The sequence below is a fragment of the Helianthus annuus genome, chromosome 14 (genome assembly GCF_002127325.2).
Source record: "Helianthus annuus cultivar XRQ/B chromosome 14, HanXRQr2.0-SUNRISE, whole genome shotgun sequence".
Classification (NCBI taxonomy): Eukaryota; Viridiplantae; Streptophyta; class Magnoliopsida; order Asterales; family Asteraceae; genus Helianthus; species Helianthus annuus.
Window position 1 is genome coordinate 100,517,447 of NC_035446.2, and position 14,038 is coordinate 100,531,484.

Consider the following 14,038-nt stretch of genomic DNA (forward strand, 5'->3'; position numbering starts at 1 on the left):
GGCTCGGGGTCGTATCATTATTTGGATGTTAGTTAAGGAACTTCACTGCATGGTCGTGAAACGAGAAAGTGGTCTTCAGTATTTTAGGACTCTTCTAAGCATTCTGTCACTTCCGTACTATGATGTTGCAGTTTTAGCTCAACTAGATGTTATCAATCGAGTCGAAGACAAGATGGTGGATCTGTTTGCAAAGAAGATCAGGTTGGAAAGAAGAAGGGGTTGGAAGGATCCGTTATACAAGCCGCAGTTTCCTCGATACGAGCAGATCAGATTTACACTTGATCCAGAAACAAACACTGCTCGATATCATTTGGTTTATGATCCTCCAAAAGTGATGAAGAAGATACCTTTGTTGAAAATGAAGACTGACTTTCTAGGAAACTTTCGTTGCTGGGTCTATGATGCGGATACTGGAGAAGCCGTGATCTTATTCCGAGATAGTCAAGAGAACTTTCGAATAATAGATCCGATGTGGATTACTAACATGTCCAGGTCGGATATTATTGTTCTTAAGGATCACGAGATCAACTACTTGGTTCGGGATCGGGAACAAGCAATGAAGTTTCAGAAGATGGCCTTGTACTGCTTCAATCTACTGGTTAATGCGGGAAGTGCATGGTCATCGCATCATTTGACAGTTGAAAGGACGTCCGAGACTTAAAGACACGAAGATCGAGACAAAGCTACAGCCAAGGGGGAGTTTGTTGGTGCATTTGTGTCTGTACTTTGTCTGTATTTTGTAATGTTATAAAACAATGTCTTTTGTTAGTCTTGTTTACGTCTTGTGTTTGGTTTGTATATGTGTTTGACTGTAAGTTTGACCAAGTCAACCATCCTCCTGGTTTGACTTGGCCAAACAGTCAACACTAAGTATGTAAGTTTGTTTGCTTCGAAGGATGTGATCGAAGGATGGTTTATATCCTTCGATGACCTCGAAAGACAACCTTCGATGGATACAGATGGACCTCGAAGGATACATCATCCTTCGAGGTATGTATGGATCCTTCGGTATGATTCTGGTCGATAGATGATCTTTCGACCAGACTATCTTATCCTTCGAGCATGCAATCTGTTATGGGTATATATATACCATGTATGGTTTCACTTCACAGTTAGTCCTGAGAAAAGTCTTTTGATAGTGTATGTGAGTGAACCAAGTCTTGTAGAGAGCATTTTCAGTTTGGTCAAGGGCTGTAACCGTGTCCACTGAAATACAAGAGAAAACTTTGATATCTTGCGTGTCTACTCTTTCTCTTTGTTGCTTGTGCTTTCATATAAACTATCGGTTTGCATTCTAGCTTGGATTCCGCACTTGCTAGAGTGTTAAACATAACAAGGATAAGGTTTAACCTCAACCTCCGAGGGATCTACACTCACTAAAATCAATATTTAGTGTGATACTTACTATTAAAGAAACCCTAATTGAGAAACCCAAGTAATTCTGTACAAACCCTAAAAATTTCAGAATCATCAGAATCAGGATCAGGGCCCCTAAAACTCGGGGGGGGGGGGGGGGGGTTAAAACCCTAGTTACGATTATCTTAATAACTATCTGTCGAATTCGAAATTTAAGAAACTGTCAACTCAGCAAAGCTACATGCACGAAGGGCTACCCTATGGAGTAGGGTGACCCCTCGCGTCACGCGAGGGGGGTCAAAATTTGGGTATAAATAGAGGGCATTGTCACTTGAATCTGGGCACAAAAACGACGTTAAAAGTCGAAATACACATGGAGTTATACTCTGTATACTATTAAAACACACACCGATCACGAATCGCTGCCGCAATCAGGGTATAACTCGATCGCTATTACGATTCAACGTCCGATCGATTATAACTATCCAACGATTGCTTGAGTGCTGCTCGAATTGAGCTTATACTTAGTTATACATTGTGATTTCGACTTGAATGTTTGAGTGCTGTTCGAACTCGGACTATACTCTGCATTCGTTGTGAATCCGCTGAATTGTTAAAGTATTGCACTTGTATATCGTTGTGAGGGTTTAATCTCGTGAATTGTCGTAAATGCTTTATTAGTTACTAACCCGTTTGTGTGTGTGCATTATTGTTTAAATTAGGTTAATCAAGGCTAATCAGTAGGCTTATACTCTGCTCGTTAAATCTACATTGTGAGTTATTCTCTTTTTATCAACTGTTTTACAATACTCCAAAGTATTTTTCCAAAGTTATAATTACAGTGATTAAGTTTATGTAATCACCAAATTACAGCCGGTATGTGGGGTATTGTGCGCATTACTACTGTTGTTATCACGTTAGGTGGGCGAACCTAATTAGTGATATTCGTCACCATTGGGGCAGCCAATGGGGGATATGACCATAGTCACCGAAATGAGTCGAGTGACAAATACTGTGGGTAGTTGGTTTGATATCAGAAACATTGTAATCTCTCTTAATACTGTAAATTATAACAAATGACTCGTTTTAGTAAACTGAATGATTCACTCAGTATTTCCCCGCTGACAAAACCTTTTTCAAACATGTTTCAGGTGATCTGTTGTGAGCAAAGAAAAAGTGTCGTGGAGCACTACAAGCTTAGAAAAGTGGCTCAATGTAAATAAATAAAGAAACATGTTTTACGAAATAAAGATTTCCCAGTGAAATCACATCATTGTAAATTATGGGATTTATCCCTATATTATATATAAATGAGCAGTTTTAATATTAAACGATCCTGCTTAAAAAGACTTCCGCTGTCACTTAAATAAATACCACGGGATTTCCTGCCTCGCGGCTCTAGACCGGGTCAAACCGGGGCCGAGGGCCGTGACACGTAACATCATGCTTTACTAGTTGTCCACATCCTATACACTTAGTTCACACTTATTTTTATATTACCATTAAGTCACTAATCCGACTCATGGTGTGCACCACCATTCAAGCATAGGGTTCTAGTTCCTAAAGCATACTTTTGCCGAATTACATCATTAACCAACTACCCACATGATTTCCATCCAAAACACATATCTCGTGCTAACTTAGCTATCAAGTACAACATTATCACATTCTAAACCAAATTGCCAAATTCTTGCATACAAATTTCACCTTCTAACTTCACTTAGCCATTTCATCAAACACTTGGCGTGCGTACTAATATCTAAGCATAATGTACAAGTATTTTCCTTCTTTTTCTTCCTAGTTCTTTACTTTCGAACATTAGCAATACAAAATACCAAGTCAATTTCATACCATTTTCAATCTAACTAGCAAGATGGTCACATATAACATAACATATCAAGAATCGAACAAAGATTAGACATGGGTGACATACCCATGTTGCCATCTCCATCAACCTATGGTGGGTTTCACCTCCAAACACCTAATTGATCAAAATCATGCATAACACATGTTCCGTATGGTGATTCTAACACATAATAACACTTAATTTCAGACAAATTCGTGGATTGATCAAAAACCCACTTCTTACTAAATCACCAAATCATAAATTACAACTTACCAATTGATTTACAGAGTTGAACAATCAAGAATCTTGTTCATGCAAGTTCGATTTCAGCTAGAATCCATCCAATTTGGTCGATTAGGGTTTGAGAAGGGGTTTCCCCCTTCTTTCTCTTCTCTAGTCGAACACCCACATACGCGCAGGTGTGGGTGTGGGGTTTTTAATTTTATTTTTATATTTTATCTTTTCACTCATTCAAAACTAACCCCTCTTGTTTGTCACTTAATCATAATTGACCCAATTTCATTTCCTTTCTTGTTTTGCTAGGCATTTAACTAGGTTTAATAACCTATTATTACATTTCCTTCTTTTAAACGCGTTAACATAGTGGCAACTAAATAATTCAAATTTTGGGGCGTTACAAATCTACCCCCCTTAAAGAAGGTTTCGTCCCCAAAACCTCTTTCTTTTCTGCCACAACCCGTCTAGTTTTATTCTCGTTTGTTCATTCATTCGAGTTACATTGGAAGACTTACATAAGCATTTTGTGAGAATTTACACTAGTTACACATCCCATAGTCATCATTATTTCATTCATTTCCGCATACAATCTCGTTCACTTGTACGCATTCAACACATCGTACTCATTCATGCATATAATCATCTAACAATAGACCTACTTATAAACGAGTTTCGTCCCTTCGTACAAATAACATATTTTAACACATTTGTAGGTTCAAGTTCTATTCACATATGGGTTTTAGACTCTAAGGCGAGCTTTCATTTTAAACCCGCCGCAATTTACAGCTATCATCCGTGTCTTACGGTTACTACTTGCTGGTTAAACTCGTTTCATGGTTTACTTATTAGGAACTAGCATTCATACAGCTCGAACATTAAGTTCGAGTTGAAGTTCATTCCTTGGTCGACCTATAAGAGTCAAACCTTCCTTTTCATGTCACATTTTTTGCTATCAATAATTTATACAGAAGTTCAATCATAGCGTAAAATTTTATATTCATATATTAAATAATTTGCTAACCTTACTTCCTTGACGCAGTACCTGAACATGCAACAACGAGCCGGTCCTCTTCGTCGCCATCCATACAATGTTTCGGATTGACCTCATTCATCCGTGTGACGAGCTTTTGCTTATGAACATTGTTTCACTAACCTTACTAGGATTATCACATCCTGGTTCCTTATTTATATATTAATACTTTCTCAACTCCTTCGTAGAACATTGATGCGTTCCACCTGTACAAAACAGGTCTATACGTGACCATTTCTTAACATATCATTTTAGTTGTTTGATCCATTCACGATGGTTCAATACATAACTGTTCTTCCGCAATTCTTTAACTTATTTATCAACTTCTGCAGTTTGACTTTTCAAAGTCAACCTGCCACTTCTTTCTTTTTATGAATACACATAACGAAGTACATGTTTGTACTTCTTGTCAATTCAAGCATATATTTAATTTCATCGCTTTATGCTTTAGTGCTCCTCACGTACACTTGTCCTTTCCATTAAAGCTTAGGTCTTTCGCCCGGGTCGTAACCCGTCATTCACTTTAACTCTCTAGAGTCGAGTATCAACATATTTCACGCTTGTAATTTATCCAATGTTTATTTCTTACGGCTACAACTTCTTGCCACATCAACCGTTTACGATGTTTCATACCTACTTGATGGACCGAACTAATCTATCCATTCTTTATTACTTCTTTTATTTTTAACAATTCATCTTCATTCGGCTTCTACAGAGTCAACCAACAATCACCTTTTTACCTGCATTTTATTACTTGCTTTATTACTTATCATTATATTTCGTTTGACCTTCGGAAGTCTACTTTGTAAATACAATCTTACATATGCCTATCGATTATTCTATCCTGACGCATCCATCTCTAGTCGAGTCATAAACTCCTATTAAATGCATAACTTTTATACATACCTGGCACAAGTCGAAATCCATTGACTTGTTATCCATATTTTGCTTGACTATTTCTGTTAGTGCACTATGTCTATTGACTTCGTCTTGTATCATGTAATAGGATTAAATAGGATAATCAGTGTCCGAGGTGCAAGGATCAGAATTTCATGTAATAGGAGGTGATTCCGCTTGAACCTGCACAATGCACATTTCAAGCGAAATCAGAAACACCTGATTCCACTTGAAAGTGCATCATGCCTGTTCAAGCGAAATCAGCATTGCTATATATAGGGCACTTGTGTTTTCATTTGGTACGGTTCCGGATTTTGTAACAAGGTGCTGCCAAAATTGGTTGTAATTCAGTATCAGATCAATAATAGTGACAAATTAAATAGTATCAAGCCATTTCTAAGTCCGTTTCACTGATTCCGCCTTTGATTCGGATATAAAGCTCTTCTAAACGACTCGTTCGGGTCTACAACGATCCTACAAGTGGTATCAGAGCTCAGGAAGAAGAGTTTAGCTTGATATCATCCGTTTTCTGACTTCTACACCTTCTTTTTCAATCTGAACAAGTTTTCACGGTTAAAATCGGCCAAATTTTTCACAGATTGTGTAAAAGTGTGTTTTAACAAAGCCTTGAAAGAATCGGACTAAAATTCGCATTAAAAGTGGCAAAAATGGACTGTTTATGTGATTCCGCTTGAACGAGTAACCAAGCTATTCCGCTCGAACATTGAGGTTCCGCTTGAAAATATTACTTGATTCCGCTCCAAATATTGTACTGATTTCGCTTGAAGTGGTAATTCAAGTGATTTCGCTTGAACTGATATACACTGATTCCGCTTCAAACAGCAAAGAGTGTTATTTCGCTTGAAACTGATTAGTGCTATTCCGCTTTAAACTAATCAGTTGGTATTTCGCTTGAAAATCAATTCAGTATTCCGCTTGAAGTGTTATTGCTTGATTTCGCTTGAAAGTTGGTGTCCATCCAAAAGTCTGATTTCGCTTGAGATTCATATTCCGCTTGAAAGTGGACTTTTTCACATCAAGATCATTTCACGACAACCGAGTGACAGTTTATTTCAGATTATTAGATACTGTTTAAACTAACTGTGTTGGTTTGTTTGTCCAGGTGATTGAAGATGTCGAGCAGCGGTGAAGAATTTTACAACACGTTCTACAACGCGTTCACTTCAGAATCAACAGAAAGAAGACCTGATATGAGAGAATATTCGAAAGAAATTTCAGAGAATATGAAGTTTGAGAATATGTATGGAAGCCAACACAAACCACCGAAGCTAATGAAGATTGAAGATTATAACTGGTGGAAAAATCGGTTTGAGGGTTGGGTAAAAGCTTTCGCTCCTGAAAGTTGGTTAAAACTAAAATACGGATATACAGAACCAGTAAAAGAAGGAGGAGAGTTAATAGATGAAAAAGAATTCACAGAAATGGATGTAAAGAATGTTGTAGCTGAATAAAAAATGATTACTTTGATAAAAACAGTCAGTGAGAGAGGATATCATTTCGCTACTTGAACAAGAGAAAACATCGAAGAGTTTATGGGAAGCTTTAGAGAGAAAATGTGTAGGTACTTCTGAAATTGTGAAAAACAAAAAGAAATTGTTACGTAAAGAGTTTGATTTATTTGGTTGCATGAAGAATGAATCTGTTTGTAAAATGATCGTGAGATTTGGGCATCTGAATATGGAACTGGCAAGACACAAAATCACATACACTCAAGAGGAGTTGGTCGACAAATTGTTCGATTCGTTGCCGAATGAGCAAGATTGGCAATACTTTGCCTTGATGTTGAAGAATACAATCAAGCCTGAAGAGTTGACAGTGGATTTGCTAATTGAAAGACTAGAAAGCCACGAGTTGGAGATTAAGAAATAAAAAATCAACAATTCAGTCTATCAGCAGAATGTGGAGCTGTATTACAGAGGAGAACTTCCAAAGGCTGGATCACCAAGAACAACATTTTCTGCAGAAAGTTCAAATACTGTGAATCATGAAACTTCTCACAATGGTTTTCACAGTGGGTCTTCTTCAACAACTTCAAGCAAATCTGCATCAAAGAATTTATTTCAGTGTAATATCGTAGTGGATTTGAAGAATGGGCATAATTTCAGCGAAGAGTCAGCAAAACAACAGATGGTATTCTTAGCATCAGTGCTTGAATCGTATGAGAGTCTTGTGGCAGGCAAGATAGGCAACACCAATCTGACAAAGGAAGATTATGATCAGATCGATCCGGAGGAGATGGAGTTGATCGACATAAGGTGGTGTATGGCCAGTGCAGTACGACGGGCGCAGCGTTTCATGGAGGTTACAGGAACGAAGTCTATTGGTGGACCTTCTACCAAGTTAGGCTTTGACAAGTCTAAAGTGACATGCTTTAAGTGTAAACAGAAAGGTCACTTTAAGCGTGAATGCCGAAATGCTTATGTTGATGATTCTGAAAATCCGTTCAAAGAAGATTATTACAAGAAAGCAATTTATCATCAGAATAAATCAGAACCGCCAAGATTGAAGCAGCCTGAAGAAAAATCAAGAGCTCTGGCAGTTATTCATGACGATGAAGGCTATGACTGGAGTCAAGTTCTCCCAGAAGAAGATGCAGTTGGATATGCATTTGTTGCTAATGTTGATCATGATAGATGGTGGAGAAATGACTACGCAAGATGGGAAATCGAAAAATTCAGGGAACCATTCAAAGAAGCCCAGAGAGCAAAAAGATGGAATGATGAATTAGAATGTTACATGGATCCATGGGGTAATCCAGTTGTTGACCCATCAAAAGTGGATTTTGAAGCTGTAACAAAATTGCTTCCAAGTCAGGCTACTTTCAACACAAGAAGGTTATCTGATAAAGAATATTTGCCGAATTTGGTGAGCAAAATAAAGGAAGTTTGTGAAGCGAGTCTACCAAAGGTGGTAGAAATGAAGAAGAGAAAAGAAGAAGAATTGAAAAAGATGGTTGAAGAAGTGAAGATTACTGCAAAGCTTGCTGCTGAAGAAGAGCAGAAGATTAAAGAAAAACAGAAAGAAATTGAAGAAGAGAACAAAGAAGAAGTTCAGACAAAAGAACCGGTGCTGAAACAGACTGAGGTAAAGATTGAGAACTTGAAGTCTGCTAGTGATGATGGTGCTGGTGATGAGAAGAAGGAAGAGCTGAAACAGACAGAGACAGCTGAAAACACCGATGTGCCAATCACTGAGGTAAATTCTGATTCTAAAATCTTAAAACCGACTGAACAATGCAAGAAATGCATGAAAACATGCAGAGCCTGTATTGAAAAAGATGACATTATAAAAACAAAAGACATTGAAACAAACAAACTTGAAAATGTTTTCAAAATGAAATGTAAAGAAATGATTGAAAACTGAAGAAATTTTGAAACTAAAAGTTGAAAAACTAACACAGAAATGTCATGGTCTTAAATAACTTAACCATTTCAAACATTAATACTTGGTTCAAATGGTACTCACCATTTGACCCGCATAACTCATTTATCCTTTCAACCATCCTTTCATACAATACTTGAGCGTAATTATATTCATATATTTATATAAATATATAAGTTCAAAACATAGCAACAATAATATCCGGTTCACAAGGAATATTTACTCGTTCTATCTATAATTATTAAAAATTTTGAGCCCTTCACTCTTGTCATCCATTCTTACTTATCTGATTCGTGCCTATTTACAAATTTCGAACTTTTTCATTCTATCATTCATTCCTTTCTATGTTTCGAATCCGTCTCGCGGTTTCTAACATCTCATTCATATCTTTCATCCCTTTCATGTTTCGAATCCATCTCGCGGATTCTAACATATCATTCATATCTTTCATTCTTTGAATCCGTCTCGCGGATTCTAACATATCTTTCATTCTTTGAATCCGTCTCGCGGATTCTAACATATCATTCATATCTTTCATTCTTTGAATCCGTCTCGCGGATTCAAACTTTGCATTCATATCTTGTTGATCCGTACTTTCTTACGGATTCAACATTCTTCATTCTTATCACTTATACTTTTTACTCTTACGTAGTATCCTCAATTTCCCGAGAGTCTTATTACCCATTTCACCCGCACGCCCACCTGCTACCCAGTTCTACCAGACATACCTGCGATAATTACCACGGTCTCACGAACGTCATATGCTTCTTGCGTACTGGCCAGGTGCGCAATCCACATACTAGTTTCGTGCCTTCGTGTAATTATCGCCTTATGTCCGAGAAATGGGTTTCAGTTTCGTGCATATTTCTAAAACTTCCCCAAGACCACATCATTGTCTTTCGTTTAATAGTTACCCTCCCAAGGAGATCTCTTCCTTTTTCTTTTAACATCGGTACTCATACATATTAATAGCGTGTACCTGGGGTTAATTTACCTATTTGCATCTTTGCCTGCCTTAGTATTCATCCTATTCTGCATCCACGGACCATCCTCTTCAAACACTTATGCTTACCTTGCACATACAAAACCATTAGTTTCTTTATTCACATGCATAAATACATACTTACATTCGCTTCTGCCCTTAGATCTTGATCGAGTCTTAGATTGTACGGGTTCCTTGTCACAAGAGCACACATGTTTGAGTTCAAGTACTACCTTCTCATACTTGATTTCTCTCAAACCAGGGCTCTGATACCAACTTGTAACGCCCATATTTCTTATTCTAAATAAGTATTATTATTTACAAAATTCGGGCATGACCCGTTCGTATAATGAACAATTCCCTGTAAGAACTTAAACATGACGCAGCGGAAAATATGAGCCCAAAAATTTTCTTTCTTATTTAGACCCATTACTTATTTAAAAACTCAAATACAAATGATAAACATTTACAAAAAAAGGGATTAACAATAACCACATTAAACTAACGCTTCAAGACAATACATAAATCAGACTATGTGGCCGTTCTTCCCGTACAATCTTTGATTTGGGGCTCGATCAATGCATGCTTATCTTCAATAGTTGTGGTAGAGATACGTGCAATACCTGTGAACATCACATACAACTTAACCATTAGTCATTGACAACGTTATACAACATGATTCTCATATAATCTAATAGTGAATAACATTTAACAATGAAACTTTGATTTATTTAACTATCCTCTCGTATTTTCTTATTCAGAGTTCGACTTTGATACTTCAAGAGCCCGGTGTTCATATACCTACAATACATTTCAATCTCAAACACACCATTAGAAATCATTAATGCTCGAACATAATGAAACCATTCCATACCATTCCTTTATACATTTATAACATTTCGCATTCACAAACGTATACATTCCTAATTCTTACGTGCATTCTTAGCAACCACTTCCTACTTACATATATTATTTTTTTTTTCAGCCCCTTCACCTGGCCGGGTTGGGTTAACCACCTGGCCGGGTTAGGTTAACCACCCGGCCGTGTCAGCTAACCATATATTTTTCACAGAACCTTCACCCGGCCGTGTCAGCACACCACCCGGCCGTGTCAGCTCTGCACTTTTCCCAGCCTTTAATTCTTACCGAAACGGACATAACTCTCTCGTTTTTATCCGTCTTACCCGATTCTTTTTCCTACGCGCCCGTAATTTAATTACGGATCCGTTTATCACTTCGGGTCGCATCAAAAGCTAATTTATAAGCAAACGGCTTATAAACCCATTTATACATTATTTGACCCGTTTAATCCTACTAGTTTACTTTCATTATAAACAACTCCTTTGTTATACTAAAATAATACTTACCTCAATACTTCTCATTCATTACATGATTCTTGCATATTTTTCTACACATAAATATTAAATACTACGTACATACTAAGAAGTGAATTGGAATCACTTACCTCGTGCATCCGAGTTTGTGCATAGCTTCTTTATTTACCCTTGATCCGTTAGCCTTCCATTCTTGAGTCCATGTCAATTGGGATTCCTATCATTTCAAGTCATTACGTCCATATCATAGTTAGTATGCATGTTCGTTCATATCACATCCATTCCTAGCTCTTAGCTACATAGACTTTCATTAGTCAAGCTTATCATGCATATGACATGAACCGACAACCACAATGTTCAACATTCACTCACTCAAATTTATTATCATACGTACGTACACATAATTTTTCTAACACATATACATGATTCTTTAAACTCTCATAAACATATTCATAAGTCTAATCATGCCACTCGCATATTCGTTGACTTTTTAGAAAGTCAACGGTTATACCTACTTATTCCCAACTTATGAACACACACACAATTATCTTGATATGATAGACTACTTGTAGTATCGTCATACACATTTCATATTCATGTTATGTGGTACATACAACTACATGATTACTTGATTTTATAACCGATGTTCACAAAATCAATTTTACACATAGTAACGCTTTCATGATCCTACAATTGACAATTACATACCAAGTTAGCCAATTTAATGCATTCGTAACATCATGCTTTACTAGTTGTCTACATCCTATACACTTAGTTCACACTTATTTTTATATTACCATTAAGTCACTAATCCGACTCATGGTGTACACCACCATTCAAGCATAGGGTTCTAGTTCCTAAAGCATACTTTTGCCGAATTACATCATTAACCAACTACCCACATGATTTCCATCCAAAACACATATCTCGTGCTAACTTAGCTATCAAGTACAACATTATCACATTCTAAACCAAATTGCCAAATTCTTGCATACAAATTTCACCTTCTAACTTCACTTAGCCATTTCATCAAACACTTGGCATGCGTACTAATATCTAAGCATAATGTACAAGTATTTTCATTCTTTTTCTTCCTAGTTCTTTACTTTCGAACATTAGCAATACAAAATACCAAATCAATTTCATACCATTTTCAATCTAACTAGCAAGATGGTCACATATAACATAACATATCAAGAATCGAACAAAGATTAGACATGGGTGACATACCCATGTCACCATCTCCATCTACCTATGGTGGGATTCACCTCCAAACACCTAATTGATCAAAATCATGCATAACACATGTTCCGTATGGTGATTCTAACACATAATAACACTTAGTTTCAGACAAATTCGTGGATTGATCAAAAACCAACTTCCTACTAAATCACCAAATCATAAATTACAACTTACCAGGTGATTTACAGAGTTGAACAATAAAGAATCTTGTTCATGCAAGTTCGATTTCAGCCAGAATCCATCCAATTTGGTCGATTAGGGTTTGAGAAGGGGTTTCCCCCTTCTTTCTCTTCTCTGGTCGAACACCCACATACGCCCAGGTGTGGGTGTGAGTTTTTTAATTTTATTTTTATATTTTATCTTTTCACTCATTCAAAACTAACCCCTCATGTTTGTCACTTAATCATAATTGACCCAATTTCATTTCCTTTCTTGTTTTGCTAACTAGGTTTAATAACCTAGTTATTACATTTCCTTCTTTTAAACGCGTTAACATACTGGCAACTAAATAATTCGAATTTTGGGGCGTTACAAAAACGGAGATGAAAAAGTGAATCGAAACGAGAAGAAATGAGTGAAACTGAGAAATCGGTGGGCGCCAATGAAGAAACACTGGTTAATCAACCGGAATCAACTAAACCAGGGGTCTGATTCTGCATAAAAGGGTTGGTTTCTCCTCGTTCGGTTCGTGGGTGACAGGTCTTCTTCTCTTCACAGTAACTGCAAAACAACCACCGTTAGACTCGCGACGGAGAGAATGGGGGTTCTCTCCGTGACCACCCTCCGACGTGAGAATAAGTACAGGTTTTATGAAGAAGAAGAAGAAGAAGAAGTGTAAGTGAAGTGAATGTAACTTGAAGATTATACCTGAATTATCCTTCTATTTATAGCCGAAGTTTGGGCGGGAAAACCTGTTGGTGAAATATTGACGGAAAGTGTTAATTCCGTAAGTGGTTATTTTTCCCTCCGTTAATCACTTAACGAGTGTGAGAGCACATGGATCGCGATGTTCGATCAACGGTTGGGGTATTGCCACGTGGAAAGTGGGCAAGTGAAGATCTCTCTTCAATTCCGTGCCATCAACGTGACTTCAAGAGAGCCTGGGATGATGACACGTGGCCAGACGGTTATAACCGTCTGGTGATGCACGATAGAGCCTTTTAGAAGATTACAGCTGTAATCCCGTGTGGCTCCTTACTGTATGGTATCAGTGAAGTAAATAATATCCAAGTCTGGATATTATTTATGTGGGAATGTTTATTAGGATTTTTATCCTTATCTGTTATGGAGATTGGCGCAAGGATTTGTTGGTTTCCTTTTGGCGCGCAGGTGCTGCTTGTTTTTCCCTCAAGTTTTCTTTTTAGGAGCAGTGCGCGGCCACGCAAGGTCTAAAGAGGGTTAGAAGGATGAAGTTGTGGTATGGTCCCAAGTACTCGAAGCGAGGTTTTTAGGACCTTACCCCTTCAGTATCTAATATTTTAGTTTTCTTGTAATTTAACTATAAAATATTGTCGATAGAGAAGTTCAAGTGAATGTATAAAAAATTCACTTATGACCCCTAATATTCATTTAAGATGTGTATATCATTATATTTATACATAGATTATGTATAAAATGTTTCTACACTTGTTTCACTTCCAAAAAATGGTAAATAGATTATGTTTAAAAACATCTGTAGTGTACATTAATTAAAGGTTTAAAATTAAACATCA